Source organism: Ips typographus, linkage group LG15 (genome assembly GCF_016097725.1).
Source record: "Ips typographus isolate SLU linkage group LG15, UJ_Ityp_2.0, whole genome shotgun sequence".
NCBI lineage: Eukaryota > Metazoa > Arthropoda > Insecta > Coleoptera > Curculionidae > Ips > Ips typographus.
The window spans coordinates 3,517,819-3,531,564 of NC_138436.1; the positions used below are offsets into that span (position 1 = coordinate 3,517,819).

A 13,746-nucleotide genomic window follows, 5' to 3' on the forward strand; every position below is an offset into this window, starting at 1 on the left:
AAAACTTCTGACACAAGCCTAAAATTTTTTCGCTTGCTTGCGTATACCAATAGTAGCTTCTTCAGGATGTTTTATAGCCTGAATTATTTCCAAAATGTTTTCATCTTTTGCTTGTAATTCTGCAATGTTACGTATATCTAATAAAAAGGTTGGTATTTCGTCAATTTCTTGTATTTTCGTATTCGCTGGCAAAACAGGATATCTGCTTACGCAGTCTGCATCTCTGTGAGCAATTCCTGATTTATGATGTACTGTGTAGTCAAATTCCGATAATTTTAACGCCCAACGCGCTAAACGTCCAGTAGTCTCTTTCAAGGTTTTTAGCCAACATAGTGCATGATGATCTGTCACTATTTTTATAGGTTTTCCATAAATAAAATGTCTTAAATAGGATAGCGCCCATATAGCTGCTAACCCTTCAAGTTCTGTCATAGAATAATTCTTTTCAGCTTTACTAAGGCTTTTACTTGCATATGCTATTGGGTGTAACGCATTTTCATGATCTTCCTGCAATAATATTGCTCCGATTCCATCTTTACATGCATCTACCCTTAATTCGCATCCTTTATTTGGTTGAAAATGTGCCAAAACTGGTTCACTAATCAATTTTTGTTTTAGTGTTTCAAACGCTTTGTCATGTATGTCCTGCCAATCAAATTTATTTTGTTTCTTTGTCAGATCGTGTAAAGGACGTGCAATTTTTGCAAAATTTTCTATAAACTTCCGGTAGTAGTTACAAAGTCCCAAAAAACTTTGTACACCCTTTACATTTTTTGGCCTTGGAGAATTTTCAATTCAAACTAATTTTGATTTATCAGGAAAAATTCCATCTTTCGAAATTGTATAACCAAGAATATTAACTTTTTCTCTTAAATATTCACATTTTTTAGGTTTTAGTGTTAGGCCTGCACTTCGAAGTCTATTGAAAACTTTACGTAATTTCTCATAAAATTTTATCCCATATTTCGTTTTCTTATTTTTTATATACACTCTAAATCTTAACCTTCCCCTAAATAACAAAAGCGATTCGTCTAATGACAGACTTTCTTTTGGGTAAAACATCGCTTGGCTATTTTTTATTATTTTATTTAGCAGAATGCTCACTTTGCCTAAAGTATCGTCGTTGTTATCACTAGAACAATTGAAGCAACGCAGAATTTGCTCAAAACGTCGAGCCGTCATAGTTGCAGAAAATATAGGGTGATAATACAAAGGATCCAGCGAAAATAATTTTCTTACAGAACGACATTTTAGCTGGCCACCCAACAAGCACAAACCAATGAATTTTCTCAATTCTTCCATCGAGATAGGTCGAACAGTTTTAAATCTCTTGCATCTTCTTTTGGGGCTGTTCTTTAAATAGAGCTTTTCTCCATATTTATTTGTTTTTTCAAGAATAAGGTTCATAATGTCTCTTGTCCATAAAAGGTTGAAAACTTGAGAAGGTGTAAAGTTCTGAATATCAACTTGTATTCCAGAGCTGGACGCATCAAACGAGAAATCAACCGGAACTTTAACTGTCGCGTCCCAATCCAAGCTTGTAGTTTCCGACGTCGCTTGGTTAATTCCGACGGTGTGTCGGACTCGACGACTCGTGAAACGTTATAAATAAAGTAATTTTTTATTTAGTCTACAGTATTTTTTAGTATTTTTACTTTCATCATTTATTTCGCTGTCGCTAGATGTCTCATCTATTTCGGAGTCACTTATTTCATAATCAGGGTCCTCATCGGTGCTATAAGGATCATGCTCAGACTCGAAACCATCACTGTCGCATTCTTCGTACCATTGCAATAATTTTTCGCGTTCTCGTTCATCCATATTAGCGTAAATTCATAAACAACTACGTCCCAATACAATTAAAAACGAACTAACGAATTAACATAGAGCAGGTTGTAACCTCCTTTAAAAGCAGAGGAAGGGGAAAACAGCGGTACTATCCATTCTAATTAATTTTTGTATGGCTTTCCACGCGGCACCCTACCATCTAATGTACGTGAAAATGTCGGTATATCGCGCTAGCTCCGTTACCGACTCAAAAAGCAAGCGCGTGATATCCCGTCAGTGCCCATACTCAAGCATAATGCAATGCGGCAAATCACGTCAATGCCTGTTCAATATCTTGGTTGATTATCAGGTAGGGTCAATGAACGTGTTACGTACGATAATCAACACATAATCGTGTTTCTCCGGATTTCTTCTTTACGAACACTACTGGACTTGACCATGGAGGATTACTCGGTCTTATTATGTCATTCCTATCCATTTCCACTATTTGTTGATTTATAATTTCTCTTTCTTTTTGTGAAACGCGATAAGCCTTTTGCTTTGTTGCTCAATTACGTCCGTTTTTTCCATGTATTTTGGCGATTTCGAAAAAACATCCCTATATTCCAAAAGTAATGTTTCCAATTTGTGACGTAACTCCACATCATCGATGTTGGCCAAATTATGGTCATCTATGCTTACCAACTCGCTATCTCTTTCCTCTTCGGTTAAGCAATAGATTGGTATTTTTGTCATGTCCATTTTAATTGTTTTCTCGAGATTACCAATCGTGGAATTTTTATTACAAAAATTCTACGATGACCGACATTTTTAATCCTGGTATAAAAATGTCCATTCTGCAAAAACGGTAATCCTATGCAAATAAGACCTCTCGGTCGTAAAAAACTATCTTTCCCAATAAAACAATATTCTGCTAAGTAGGACAGTCGCAGGTTCAAGTTCAATCGAGTAATTGAGGGGATCAAAAGCCAAGGGGTCTAAGTGACAAAATTAAAGTTTTGAGATATCTTATCTTGAAGTATTGTTCTCTTAAAAAATGCATGTGCTATTTTATGATTGTGTTCTCATTATGTACTTTAAACTTAATGCTTTAAAAATCTTTTAATGTATTATAAACATGTTTTTTAGTCTAACTAAGCCTTTTTTGCTTAGGTTAGAACGTATAAACTTATCACTTGAACCCTTTTCCTTCTAAAATAAAACGCAAATTATACAATGTAGAAACGTTTATTACAGTGAAAAAATCATGAACGGAACATAAAGAAAACATATTAATCGGTTTCTGAATCGGACTCGAAACTTCCGTAAGTGTCTGGATCTTCATCTTGGGTTTTGTTTGCTTTTTTTTGTTGAAGCCTTGAGGTTTTTCCTTCATAAGACAGATCTTTGTAAAATTTATGATGGATAGGGGGAACAAAAGGTAATAGCTGCATGAGATTCTGATACTTGGCCAGTTTGATTTGTGGTGGGTTCGCATGCAAATTAGGTAATACTACCGTGGCGGGTAGAAGTTTTGGGCGTCCGGATGTAGTCTTCTCGGTTTTTTTTATCAGGTCCTTTATATAAAATGGGAAGTCTTGGTTGTAGTTTTCTTTGTAAATCAGCTTGTACGGTTGTTCTCTTTCAAAATGCAGCCACTTCATCTTACTTAGGCCTATGATATTCGATTGCATGTAGTTGTCCATTGGAGATACTGATTTAAAGTCATTATCAGTCATTTTAACCACTATAAATTTGCGACTAACACCTCCCACAAAATGTATCCAATCATCAGGAGTAAAGAGATGCGTAAGTTTTCTTTTTGCTTTTTCTACAAGCGCAAAATCTTGGTCGCACTCCATAAATGAGTGACCCGAAACAAGAAATCGGTAATCTACGCTTTTGATATAGCTATGTTGTACAAGGTTGTGACGCTATTTATTCGGGAGTTCGAATTAAGGTATGTTCTAGAACAAAAGTTAATGAGAATTGCCTCGGGCGCCACCTGGTTTTAAGAAAGTATTTAGAGTTTTCGAAATGTGAACCAGGAAACACAATTCGTATGCCTTGGTAGCTTTTATACAGCTGGAGACAAGGTTCCCGACAATCTGTGGTAACAGTGGTTCAGGTGGTGACAACGCTAATAAAAGCCAAAGTACCAATCAACTAAAGTATATTCTTTTTGATTAACTTAAAATGCTGGCAAACTTAACTAAACTAAATAATTAGGCAAATAAGCGTATCTTAAATCCCCCCTCCCCTTAATTAAACAAGAACGAGAGTGAGGGTGTGCAACTTAGTTACGGTACGGGTCGGATGCAATGCAAAACAGGTCAACGGTATAATGCAGAAAGTTAAAAAGCCACGCAATGCAATGAATGTTACAGGTACAAGATGAATCAAAGTTAATTACAGGGACAATGCAGGTCTACGTTTACAACTAAGCAATTAACCGTCCTAGTGCAAATACAGTTACGGTGTCACGGGTCGGTAAAAGGGTTGGGAAAGGGTATTACTGAACCACCCGGTCTATACGAGCCTTGTAGTGGTTCTTGTTGGCAATAGGATATAGAAACTTGCCTCCTACGCCCGGTCTAGCGAACCATGTAGCGCAGTCAACAAAAGACAGGGCCAGGAAGTGCGGCCGGACTACTAAATGACACAAACGCCCGGTCTAGCGAACCATGTAGCGTTTGTGTTGGATACGGAACTATCGTGTAGCGCCCGGTCTAGCGAACCTCGACGCTACAGAGTGAACTAGGGCCGGAAATTGGCCTATCGGGGAAAAGTATACAAACACCCGGTCTAGCGAACCATGTAGTGTTTGTATAGAAACCTACAGTGCCGGATCTATGGCGTAGCACCCGGTCTAGCGAGCCACGATGCTACTGAAGTAAAAGGGCCGGAAAAATGGCCGGGCTGGTAATAACGGTGCAAACGCCCGGTCTAGCGAACCATGTAGCGTTTGCAATGAAAACAGGTGACGTGAATGTTACAGCAGCGCCCGGTCTAGCGAACCACGACGCTACAACAAACGGCGGTACAGGGTTGAAGTAAACAAGGAACGAACACCCGGTCTAGCAAGCCTCGGTGTTCAAATAACAGGTACACAGTGCACTAGGAGGGCTAGCCACTAAACAGGTATACTTACTGGAATGCGGCGGTGCTGCTGGAAGGTTGAGATGTTGCTCGGGGGAGCTAGCGATCTCAACAGAGAACGAACTGACGGCGCACGCCAGTTTTATAGACAGTCCGATTCCCCACTTTCGGGTAGTGGGAAACACGGCCCTACTCGAGTGACGCGTACAGAACCGCAGTACTGCAGGAAAACGGTATGCTTTGGCCAACCTAGCCGGCTACGTCAACTCGCGAATTATAATTACAAGGAAAGCCGTAAACCATTAAATTCCTATTGCGCGGTTACATACTGCAGCGTTGTTGTAAACCCTGTAATTCTACCAATGGTTTCCAACAAGAATGGTAAAAATCGGACTGGCCAATCCTGAGAAAATATAATAACTTATTAATACGGCTTATCGTATTTTGGCAACGTACTAGCACTGGTTACTTTACTAAACGGCTTCTATTAATAGATTCCTTATCTGCATATCGCCGCAAATCCAACGGTACTAACGGACGGCTTAGTAAACCAAACACCCCTCTCTCTTCGGTAAAAAAAAAGAAAACAAGTTTACTTTTTTTTTCAAATAAATCAAACACATGTAGCAGGTTCTTTTCGGAGTATTTGCGATGTGGACTCGAAATCCAACCCAGAAAACCAACAGCGAAATAAAACGCAGACGACTGGGTATAATGGCCGTTTATTTGGTGTTAGGCGTTCGGCGGAACAAAACTATATGGAAAAACGAACTTAGGACAACTTCATTACAATAAAAAATAAGAATAAGCCCTCACCTAGTACCAGGCAAATGTATCCACTTATCCCTAGTATAATTGCACACACAACAACCCAAAGGATACCAGTTTCGCCTCCAAACCGAACATAACCGTGTCGTTACTTTTAACCAACCTCAGTACTATCTGAAATTCCCGACGCGCAAAAACCCGAATTCCTATCGGACGCAAATGGCTATACTTCTAAACTGCACATCACACCCCCCTTTAGAAAAATACAAAAGAAATTCACCACGACCCATATAATTCTTCCCCATGAAACAAATATTTATTCTACACCCCCATGAAACAATTTCAAATGAGATACATGAAAATAACCCCGTTCCTTTCCACGAAGTTTTCCCTCGCAATACTCTAATAGATAAGTATTCGTGTGCAATTTTTTTTTTATTTTATACGGACCCTCATACAGCAAAAGAAATTTTTTTGTCTCCGACTTAACGGCCGATGACACATTGCAAGCCCTCAACAACACTAAATCGTCCACCTTAAAAACCTCCCCCCTAGTAAAACTTTTATTTTTACGTCGTTCAGCCCTATTCATAAGGGTTTCCTTTGCCAGTATCAACCTTTGCCCCATATCCACGGCGGGTTCCTCTGACGCGCTACCTATCACACTTTTTGGCAGCAAATGCTCAGGCGCTTTGCCATAATGCAACTCATTCGGCGAAAACCCGGTAGACTCGTGAACGGCTCGGTTCAACAACGCTGTAAAATGAGCAAGCTCGTATGCCCAGCGTCGGTGGTGATCATGACAAAAAGTCCGACATAAACGACCCAACTCACGCATTACTCGTTCCACCGGATTAGCTTGTGGATGTCTTACCGACGTATGTATGACGGTAACCCCGCATTCCGCCAATCGCGACCGCCACAACCCCGCGGTAAACTGAGTCCCCTGATCACTCATTACTCGCTGAGCCACCCCATGTTTTACAAAATAATCCTTAATTAGTCTGTTTAAAATAGCGCACGTTGTTGCTCTTTTAAGCGCGTAACAGGTGACCAATTTAGAAAAAACATCCAACACTACAAAAATATATGTAACTCCTCCGCGACTGACCGGTAACGGTCCGTAGAAGTCTACGGCTACTAGCTGATTTTTTCCCTCCGGTATTATGTGACAAAACTCTGCGTTGGTCTTGGGACTGGACTTTGCTCTCTGACATATATCGCACCTTTTTATCACTTTCTTAACTGACTTGTTCATGTTTGTCCACCACACGTCGTTTTTTAAGGCGCGACAAGTTTTAAACACCCCGAAATGTCCTAAAACTGAGTGGTATTTCTGTACGGTTTCTTCCACTAGACTTTTTGGAATGCACAACAAATAGTATTCGTATTCCTGCCTCCGAGTGTACAACACTCCATTCCTAACTACAAAACGCAACTTTAACTTCTCGTCCGACTCCATTTTTTGCACAATATCATTCAGTTTGTTATCCGCTCTCTGCAACTCAGCGATGCCCTTCAATTTATTCTGAAAACTTGTACTTAATTTTAAAACGGTCAAAACTTTAAACATCTTATCGCTGGGAGTTGGCAAACGCGTAGCCGCTTGTCTGGATAACGTATCCGCAATAAAATTCCCACTGCTGGGTACGTGAACCAATTCAAAATCAAACTCTTGTAGTACAAGAGCATATCGCGCTATTCTGGGCGATAAAAGTCTACACGTTTGCAAATACGTTATCGTGGCATTATCCGTAAAAATCTTGAATTTTTTTCCTAGTAGATAAACTCTAAACCGCGAAACCGCCCACACAACGCACAGCGCTTCCTTCTCATTTATATGATATTTTTTATCTCTATCAAGTAACAACCTTGATGCCCAAGCGACCACCCTGGGCTTACCGTTCACGATTTGAAATAGCTGCGCTCCCAAACCATTATCGCACGCGTCCGTTGCCAAAGAAAACGGTATGTCTTCCCGCGGGTGATACAACAGCGTTTCCTTTGCCAACTCATGCTTCAACCTTTCAAACGCCACCAACTCCTCCGTACCCCAGCGCCATTTCGTTTTACTGCGCAACAACCGGGTCAACGGAGCCGCAATTTCCGCAAAGTTTTCGCAAAAAGCCCTATCGAAATTTAACAACCCCAAAAAACTTTGTACTTCCTTCCGATCTGATGGTACTCGAAAATCAGTGACCGCCTGAATCCGTCTGGGATCTGGCTTATAGCCTTCATTATTCAACACGTAGCCCAAAAACGGCATTTCCTCTCGGAAAAACAAACATTTATCCGCCCTCAAGGTAAAACCGCACTCAGAAAGTCTAGTCAGCACCCGGTCTATATTAACCAAATGTTAGGACATCACGACCACGTTACGAATAGAATTCATGATTTCTTCAATCGGTCTTGGGGTATCGTACTCTTTTTCCATGATGCTATTCTGAGTTTTTGCTGAGTTTCACTCAACGAGCCTACACCCCTGTCGTTCCTACCAGGTGTCACCATACCGAACCGATCCGTAAACTCCCCCCTCCTACAAATTCCTGATCCTTTACTGACATGGCGGTCAAACTCAACGCCCGGTCTTCTATAGGGTTTTGGTGTTTTAATATTATCTCCGGAATCTCGCTCCACTCTTTCCCGTCTTTAACTAAAACAACCCTTACATCCAACAATATTCTGGCATTTACCCTCCTTAACCAGTCATTTCCTAATACTACAGGATAAGAAAGATCCGGAATTAGCAAAAATTCATGTGAATATTCACGATTTTCCATTGAAAACACGAGCCACATTTGTTTGTTTATGACTCGTCTTTTCTCTTTGAACGCGCCCGTTACACGCACCCCCGTACATGGAAAACACGGAATCTGGCTTCGATAATTTGCTAACTGACCCCATACTTCTTCACTTATCGCACAAATCATACTTCCCGTATCCCCAATTGCTAAAAAATGTATTCCCCAAAAACTTATATCTACCCTCGGACAACTATCGACCTCTCGCTCATGCTCAAACTCACACTCACTCATCAAATCCTCTCGCACATTATTCATACATGAGGCCGTATTATTTTGTTGACTCGACGCCCCCACGAACGACCTCACCACTCGCGGGGTACTTTGTCGTTTCCCGCATGATCCACTTCTTGAACGCCACCGTTATCAATTCCCGCACGTTCGACCTCGATGAGAGTACTTCCGCAGATTTCGGTACCGAACCTTTACTAAAATACTGGTTTTGGTTTTGATAGTTCTGAAATTTTTTTTGTGGTACTTTACCGGCCATCATTTTCGCTATATCTTTCGTTCCCAGGGTTAACCGGATCTTTATATGATTTATTAAAATAAACTTTTTCTTCCGTACGAAAATAATAGTCGGCTTGACGTAACCTATCCATAGCCTCATCAAAACCTTCCACTCCCACTAATACAGCGGAAATATTCGGAGGATAACCCCGGGCAATTGTTTTAATTAACAATTTTGCGGGGTAAGGCGGTTGTAAATACTTTGCCTTTACGACTTGCCTCATAAAATAAGAAGTAAACGGACCCTCAGTATGGCGTGCAGACTGTAGCTTTAATCTTACGTCCAACTGAATTGTCTCTGACCAAAATTGATTAGTAAATGCTGTTTCAAAACCCGAAAACGTGTCAAAATAACTCAAATATGCTTGCTGCCATACTGAAGCTTCCCCTTTGAATTGATTTGCTAACACGAATTTAAATTGATTGAACTCTAAGTTTGTGCCCTCAAAAACATGTTTAACTTGGTACAAAAACTCCATAGGGTTTATATTATCTTCACCAAAAATTGGAAGTTGCCTTTTTACATCTCCAACTTCCGAGCTAAGTGTAGTGCTGCCACTTGACCCAGTACTAGGTGCCTGCTGTACATTTCCTAATTTCCCTAGCACATTCCTTAACAACCTAACTAACTCACTTTCAACACTATCGCTATTCCTATCTCGATCCTCTTCTCTACGATCACATCCCTTTTCCCTGTCTCTATCTCTATCCACTAGATATGGAAAATTTAACTACTCCTCTTGTTTTTGCATTACTTTTTCCGCATTTCTTGATAAACCCTGCTCAATTTGAAAAGATTTTTCTAACTCACTACACAATATTGGATTAGGTCTTATTTGACGGTCACCCAAATTATCTAAAAACTGAGGTTCTGCCTCGTTCCAAGACAAATTTCGGCCTTGTCTCGTTCTCTCTTCCCTCTCTTTAGGCGATGACGACTTGGGAAAAGGCGTATAAAACTATTCGCCCCTACCTTTTCCTCCACTTGGTTGTGGAGTTTCCTGAGCTGCTGCTCCCAACTCTACCTCTCTACGTTTCGGCACGGCTCCCGTACTCATCTCTGGTCCTTGTAGAATGCTTCTTCCCCTCAGCTGGTATTTCACCTTCCTTGAATCTTCTGTGGGCTTCTTTGGCGAGTGCTCCAATCCCATACTCCGCCTTGCGTTGGGCGCCAAGATGTAGCAGGTTCTTTTCGGAGTATTTGCGATATTGACTCGAAATCCAACCCAGAAAACCAACAGCGAAATAAAACGCAGACGACTGGGTATAATGGCCGTTTATTTGGTGTTAGGCGTTCGGCGGAACAAAACTAGTACCAGGCAAATGTATCCACTTATCCCTAGTATAATTGCACACACAACAACCCAAAAGCTACCAGTTTCGCCTCCAAACCGAATATAACCGTGTCGTTACTTTTAACCAACCTCAGTACTATTTGAAATTCCTGACGCGCAAAAACCCGAATTCCTATCGGACGCAAATGGCTATACTTCTAAACGGCACAACCATGAAAATGACATTTGCATTTCTCCTACACTTTTGGTGTAGTTAATAGGCAACTGCCATACCACGCTGGATATACCGGTTCCCGTCCGATCACCGCAGTCAAGCAGCGTAGGGCGTGGTTAGTACTTGGATGGGTGACCGCCTGGGAACACCACGTAGTTGCCTTTTTTTTGCACTTGTGGACGAAAATGATATGAAATTTATGCTTTTTTTTTAAGTCGGTTATATCATCTTTTTAGAAACTAACTACAGCTCTGAGATAATTTAGCCATTCATTTCAACCATGAAAATGACATTTGCATTTCTCCTACACTTTTGGTGGTTTTTGATTACTCGGTTATTGATAACTTTATAGGCAACTGTGGACGAAAATTATATGAAATTTATGCTTTTTTCTTTGAAGTCGGTTATATCATCTTTTTAGGAACTAGCTACATCTCTGAGATAATTTAGCCATTCATTTCAACCATGAAAATGACATTTGCATTTCTCCTACAGTTTTGGTGGTTTTTACTACTCGGTTATTGATAATTTTATAGGAAACTGCCATAACACGCTGGATATACCGGTTTCCGTCCGATCACCGCAGTCAAGCTGCGTAGGGCGTGGTTAGTACTTGGATGGGTGACCGCCTGGGAACACCACGTGTAGTTGCCTTTTTTTTGCACTTGTGGACGAAAATGATATGAAAGTTATGCTTATTTTTTTGAAATCGGTTTTTCCATCTTTTTAAAAACTAGCTGCAGCTCTGAGATAATTCAGCCATTCATTTCAACCATGCAACCATGAAAATGACATTTGCATTTCTGTAGGATTAGTTAATTAGTGTTAGTGTGTTTGTGTTGTTTTATAAAATTTCCTAACTATGACGTGGTGACGCTTATCGACCAAAGCAAACATTTAACTATCGATAGATTCGCGACAGCACTATGAATTGCTAACCGGTGCGCGGAACGTGATTGGCGAGAGTCAGTATTGGTTGAGACTTGAAAGAGTTAAAAGACGAAAGAAAAGACGAAAGTTAAAGAAAGCAGACGGCTTTTAATTACTTTAAAATAGACGTAGTTATCAATATTGTCATCCAGTTGATAATTAATTCTTTGCTGTTAGTGTTAACGAGAAGATCCGTTCAGTGTAACCACATCCAAACCAAATGTACATATTATAAATAACCCTAGACAATAAACAACGTTAAAAGTACAAAGCCTACATTTTGGGGGCTCAACCGGGATAAGCCTGATAAGCCTGATCAGACTGATAGGATTGTGGTGCAGTGAAATTGGTTTGAAGAAATAAATACTAAGACGAAGACAATTCAAGATCAAATACAAAGAGGAAGGTACGTGGTCGCCGCCATTAATTTGACGAACGGTCGGAACAACGCAACCTTGGCAATTCCAAAAATACCTCGCAGCGCGGCTAGAGGTGAGACCCTGCTACAAGGCTGGAATTGTGACGAAGGACGCTGGAAGACGGAGCGCACAACTGCTGCAGGTCTGAATTGACTGCGTTTTCAAATACGGCGATTTGGAAATGGGAATCGTATGACCGGTGCGGCGTTCTCGACGAGTAGTTAACCTGCAGGACGGCGTCAGCGCTTTGGTGACGGAACGTCGGACTGTTTTAGCCACTAGGACTGGTAGAGAAGGTCTATTCCAATTACCTGAGTTGGTTATGGTAGAAAAGCATTAGTATAGCGGAATTTAAGGTAACATTTTTGATTATTTTTACTGGTTGAAGCCCATTGATGATGTTCTAGCAAAATACATTTTTATGTGTATTTTGAGTACTGTTGATTTGATTAATTTCATTCAGTTTGATTTTGGTGAATTAAGCGCCATTGTTTTGATTGAAATTTCATATTTGATTAGTGACGTAGTATTAGAAATAAATACTTTGTTGTGTTTTATTTTATGCAAATTGGTATACTGTTGTATGTATATGACTGATATGTTTTTATTTGTTGGATTCTGTTAAAAGGTCGTCTGTGAGTAAGTATAAATAATTTGACTAATTTGAGTTACCTAATTGATAATAATTTTTGGGTTTTTCTCTTACGTTTTTGACTTTTGAGTGACACATACGTAGGTATCAAAACATTTTTACAAAATATGGTTTCTTTGCAAGACCTTGACAAAGTTTCTCAAAGAATTAAGACGGGACAATTACAAGCTGTCAAAGCTTTGCATTTGGTTGCTTATGGAACGGAAGCACCACCACGTCAGGCAAGGAAAAGAGTATGTGAATTTAGGGGTTTTAATTTAGATAAAGAATCTGACGAGTTTGAAAATAAATTGAGTGATGTTGAAGAGTTTGAATTATGTGATTTGGTCGCGGTGTGTAACTTACTAGATTTAGATTATTCTGGTGCCAAAAAAGAAGTCGTTAGTAGAGTGTGTGATTTTCTGAATAATTTGTCTTCCGAAGATCAGAATGAGAAGGACAAGGAAAATAATAACTTTGATGATGATATTGAAGTTCCAAACTCCAGTTCTGAGGACGATATCGAAGAGGTTAGCTCAAAAAGTTCAAAATCTAGTAGGAGAACAAAACCTACAAATGTTAAAAAGGAGCAACAATTTTTTTCCTTAACTTTTCGAGACGTGGAAGACAGTATACGTCATTTTGACGGAGGAGATGATTACCCAATTGACAAGTGGATTAATGATTTTGAAGAGGTGGCTGAAGTTACAGGTTGGAATGAACTTCAAAAGCTAATATTTGCGAAAAAAGTACTTACCGGTTTGGCTAAATTGTTTGTTCAAGCCGAAAAGGGCATCAAGACGTGGAGTGAGTTGAAAAAACGATTGACAGATGAATTTCAGTTGAAAGTCAGTAGTGCTCAAGTGCATAAGATGTTAATGTCTCGAAGAAAACGACCTACTGAACCAGTACAAGAATATGTTATAGTAATGCGAGAGTTGGGCAGCAGAGCAAAAAATATTGATGCAGAAACTATAATTCAATACATAATCGATGGAATTCCAGATGATCAAGTGAATAAAATTGTTTTGTACGGAGCAAAAAACTTTGGAGATTTTAAAGAAAAAGTAAAATTGTACAATCAAATTAAAATAAAATCGACATTTGTTTCCAATGACTCATCGAGAATGAAAGTGAAGTCTGACAAAAATAAAGAGGTATGTTTCAATTTTGGACAAAAAGGTCATAAGTCGAATTTATGTCCAGATAAAGCAAAGGGAGCTAAATGCTTTAAATGTGGTAATTTTGGTCACATATCTACGAAGTGTGTGAAAAATAAGCCAGAAGTGAGCAAGAGTGTAAACACTGTTAG

At 39.8% G+C, this 13,746-nt stretch overlaps 2 long non-coding RNA genes, 1 other non-coding gene and 1 pseudogene across 3 annotated transcripts in view; 3 read left to right on the top strand and 1 right to left on the bottom strand.

The window, feature by feature from the left end:
• LOC145738484 (uncharacterized) overlaps positions 1 to 13,746 on the bottom strand; it is a 74,584-nt gene that overhangs the window by 52,813 nt on the left and 8,025 nt on the right. The window lies entirely within an intron of this gene.
• Positions 1 to 13,746, top strand: part of LOC145738479 (uncharacterized) — an 89,428-nt gene that overhangs the window by 10,201 nt on the left and 65,481 nt on the right. The gene's annotated exons all lie outside the window — the stretch shown is intronic.
• Positions 10,500 to 10,616, top strand: LOC145738548 (5S ribosomal RNA). The gene has a single exon (XR_014180803.1). It is a non-coding gene; the product is annotated as a 5S ribosomal RNA (ribosomal RNA).
• Positions 10,990 to 11,108, top strand: LOC145738550 (5S ribosomal RNA; annotated as a pseudogene).